The 4,639-nt window shown below is 39.7% G+C and overlaps 1 non-coding gene across 1 annotated transcript; it reads left to right on the top strand.

Annotated features, from left to right (window-relative positions):
* Positions 1–2,992: 2,992 nt before the first annotated feature.
* On the top strand, positions 2,993–3,079 carry TRNAS-GGA. Its single transcript has one exon. It is a non-coding gene; the product is annotated as a tRNA-Ser (tRNA).
* The last annotated feature ends 1,560 nt before the right edge of the window (positions 3,080–4,639 follow it).

Raw genomic sequence — 4,639 nt, 5'->3', positions numbered from 1 at the left:
CCTTACCAGTCTTCACTGCATCCCCTCCAAGTCTGCAACAGTCAGCTCTGTAATAGAATGTGGGCATGCGGAGATCAGTAAAAAGGTAGCATTCTATTTTCCATAATTTAAAATGTAGTGTAAAAAATCTGAACAAAATACGCGATATCCATTTAATAAGTGTTTAATATGATTTTTCTTTAAAAATCTAGGAGTAAAAGTTTGGGCATATATTCACTATACAGCATACATTTATATCATGCAATAAACAAAATAATAAGAAGTGAACACGATTTTTTCAAAAAATAAAAAATAAAAAAAATAGTAAAGAATTTTTTTTATTATATCGGAATCCAACATTGCCAATTGATGCCTGCCAAAAATGAACAATTTCAGTGAAAGGTCTACATTTTTTTAAAAATGAATTTGGTTTATGTTTTTTCGTACTGTAACTGTACAATTCCTCAAATAAAACAATATAATAGCTTGTACAATATAATGCTAGGTTTTATATGTTACTCCTCCAGCCATACTTTATGTATTGCCTATTAGGTTTACTATTTGTACAATACTTTTGGCTACTTAAATGATAGTTGTGGGGTCGATGGATCGAGCTCCTCTCTAGGGAGCCCAATGCCCAAGCAGTGTCCAAGGGGCATCCAACGGCTGGGTGCTGGGCTCCCTGGAGAGTAGTTGGATATGGAGTCGACTACCCATCGTAGTTGGTAACATCCCTACTTGTCGGAGCAGAGATGTCGATGACATGTCTCGTGTTCGTTTCCATACCCTTTATCTCTCACTAGCACTAATTGGCCAATGGGTACTCAATAGGAATGGACAAATTTTTTTTTGATAATTGTGAAAAGAGGAAGAAAAAGCTTTATTCCCCGCCGACTGACCAATGGGCCCTTGATAAGAATGGACAAAAGGAAAATGATACTTGTGAAACGTAGAAGAAAATGACAATGGGGCTTTCTGAGGAAAATGCCATTGGGGCTTAAACCAAGGTTTAAAAAATTGGGAATCGGATCGGTGAATTGGTTGATTTAGTGATTTAGATCAGAATCGGCTGACACCGATCCTAATCGGTCATTCTTGAATCGAAATCGAACCTGAATCAATCAATTGCTAGTAATTTCCTTTGTAATTTATCTTGAATCAGACGCCTATTCCTGATTTTTGAACCATTTCGATTTTTACCATAAAACAACTTAGATTCTCGATTCTTGAACCCGATCCCGATTCCAAATTATAAAACCTTAGCTTAAACAGAGGATTGGGCTCTCTGCTGCAGCGTAGCAGGGCTTCCAGCACACAAGGCTGTGTGTCCGGAGCAGCAAGGCGTCCGATGCCAGATTCCCTACCTGACGCCCTATCGCTGCAGAGGATCCAAATAAAAAGATATGTGAAAAGAAAATGGGGCATTAATAATAGAAATTTTTTTTGGGTAGAAAATAATAGAATAGATGTCGTATCATTCAACTTGTCAATGAAACCTTCATGGGTTCCATTGGTGTCATAGGCATAACCTCCTCCACTAGAGACACTGGAGACTGGTTAGTGTAGATGACTCGTAAACAGGGTTCTAAATCACAGAATCGAAGACGAAATCGGATCAGACTCAGATCGAAATCAGCCGCAGTCCTTTGATCCAAGAAAACAGAGATTTTTTTAAAAAGTTTTTTGGGTGTGAATTGGTCGTATTATATCGGTCGAATCACGATGGATCACAACCGATTCCAATCTAGACCGGATAGAAATAAGCCGGAATCAATCCTCAAGAATCCTGGGATCGGTCTTCAGATCCAAAAACTAGAGAATTTTTAGGGTTTATGGGTGTGAATTGGCCGTATCAAATTTGTAAAAATCGTGATTGGTCACAACACAATCTGATCGAATAGACCAATTCACCGATCCAATTCTAATTCTTAAACTTCTGTTCATAAATCATCTCTCTATCCTTTGAAGATATTTCAGTTAATACTGAAGAGATTCCTTACTTTTATTGCCATCGGATGGGACTCTCATTTCAATTATATCGCTTTCTTGCCTCTGGCTAATTTAAGTAAACTGAAGAAGCTCTATTTGTTTGATCTAATCCGGTGGTTTTGGAAATTGAAGATATGGAAAATCTGATTAACTTCGAGCTATCTCAAAATAAATTCAGCACTCCAATCCCTCATTCTCTGGCTAATTTAAATAGACTAGGAAAGCTCTATTTGTATGAGAATCAATACTCTGATCCCACAACTCAAGACTTTGGTAGCCAAGCATCCATTGTATAATTCCAGTTGTCTGACAACCTATTATCTGAAAGCTTACCCCAACAAATATGCTAAGGATGATCACTTCAACAATTAGTGCTCGAGAACAAAAATAGTCCCATGGGTTTTATTCCAAACTTCAGAAATTGCTCTAGTTTAACAAGAGTTCGTATTAATCGGGGATTGAGATATCGGTATCGGTATTGGTATCGGTCTGAAACGATATTGATATGATCCGGCTGATCCAGCCAATCCATTATCGAAACTTCAATCTATGGTCTTAACTGCTCATCTTTATTACATTGATATGAGTCACAGCCGACAACTGTATGGAGAGCCGTCACCAAATTGAGTACAATGTAAGATTTTTTTCACCCTAAAGATTTCTAAACCGGTGGGAATATACTAAAAAAATTTTGCTGCTACACTTGTAGAAGGAATGTTCCTGCTACAAGGCGGGCAAACAAGGAAATAAAATAATATTTCACTTCCCCCTTGGGTTCATAAATACCCTCATGGATTTTATTATTTTCTAAAATACCCTTTAAGATCTCATTTCCTTGGCTGCCAGCCTTTACAGTTTTTCACAAGAAAAATTTTGATCTTTATCCCAGAGCCTCGAAGGAAAGCTCTTTCTTTGATGAAAAACTTTCAATTTTTATAGGTCGAATTGATTGGTTGTACCTATCCAATAATCTAATATGAATGACTCGCTATTCACTCAGTTTTCGGGTCATAATAATTATATAGGAGAGATGGCCGAGTGGTTCAAGGCCTAGCATTGGAACTGCTATGTAGGCTTTTGTTTACCGAGGGTTCGAATCCCTCTCTTTCCACGCCCCTAATGAAAGAGTTCACCACTTGCCTGCTTTACTGTAAAAATAGGGGCGTGTAGCCCTGCCCCGAATTTTAGTAGGTGATTCAATACCGAAGCAGAAAAAAAGGCTGGATCAAGAAAAGGGGGTACTACGAGCCCTCTGCCCCACGCATCTAACTAGCTCGCGTGATTCACCGGTTCCCCCGACTAGACCAAATTCATGATTCAGTCGATACAGAGGTGCGCTTGAAGTTGGGGTGTCATTCCGAAGCAAGCGAAGAAAACTACAGGGGTGGTCCTAGACCAGCTCGACCGCAGGGTGGTCGTAGACCAGGGCTTTCTTCGTATGCTTCTGTTTTGCCAGGTTTAATTCGATTTGTTGTGGATTGGATGACGGAAAAACCAGTAAGCAGCAAGCGGGGCTCAGTCACTTCAAGCAGCGAGCTCCGCTTATAGAGCGAAGCGAGCCGCGCTAGCTTATTATGTTTTTCAGCAGTTAGCGGGGCTTAGTCAAGTCACGAAGAAAAAGAAGCACCTTGCCCATATTGATACCTCGTTTAAGGTATTCTAGTTGCATAGCGGTATCTATACGCCTCTACTTCAGTTTGATAGCTTGAAAATGTTATATAATTGCTTTTCTGAGGGGAAGGAGAAAGCAGTACTAATTGTGGGAACATCAGCTTATGCCGGATGAGGGGCAATGAGCGGGGTGGGATAAAGTGAAAAAGAATGGTATTTGAACTAGGCCAGGGCTGAGGAGACCCTATGTAGTCTTTCTTTTCATGGGTGGTGGGCAGGGTCAGTGAAAGCTTTAATGCCGATTAGTTTGTCTAGTCAGTGCAATGCACTTTGAAAGAAGCAAAATCTAAGCAGCAGTCGCCCTGGCGGAATACCTTCCATCGAGCATCACAATAACAGCAGCATAGGGCACTAAAGAGCTCATTCACGTTTAATGTTTGGTTGAATAATAGATCATGCGTCAAAATCAACACATGTTTTAAGGTGATTCAAGGAGCCAAAATGAGAGATCAACTTTGTGTTAGCGAAGTTTTAAGCATATAGATTCGAGATCCGAATGGAAGCTACTGGGATTGATATTTTATGTGATAATGCATACATTTAGATGGCAATAATGAGTGTATATATAGGTGAAGGAATACACATGTTGGAAGCTCAACCAATAGAAGATTACAATATTATGTCATACTATCTATGAAAGATTGAGAGAGATAACATAAAGGATTGCATGAGATTGCATGGGATTGTATGCTTGATACTCAAGCAATGGTAGATATGGAAAGAAATCGGGTACAGTTGGATATGGTCTGATACACCCCCTCAAGATGAAGATGTGAGCGAGCGAATCTTCAGCGTGTCCCTAAGAAAAGTGAATCTGGTCGTACCGAGTCCCTTGGTCAATACATCAGCAATCTGATCTTTAGTAGAAATAAATCGGACCTGAAGATCATGTTTGGCCACCTTGTCACGAACAAAGTGGAAATCAATTTCCATGTGCTTGGTCTGGGCATGGAAAACCAGATTTACCGAGAGATAGGTGGCGCCGATATTGTCACACCAT

This window comes from Telopea speciosissima, chromosome 8 (genome assembly GCF_018873765.1).
Source record: "Telopea speciosissima isolate NSW1024214 ecotype Mountain lineage chromosome 8, Tspe_v1, whole genome shotgun sequence".
In the NCBI taxonomy this organism is placed as follows: domain Eukaryota; kingdom Viridiplantae; phylum Streptophyta; class Magnoliopsida; order Proteales; family Proteaceae; genus Telopea; species Telopea speciosissima.
This window is presented reverse-complemented; position numbering and strand designations above follow the sequence as displayed.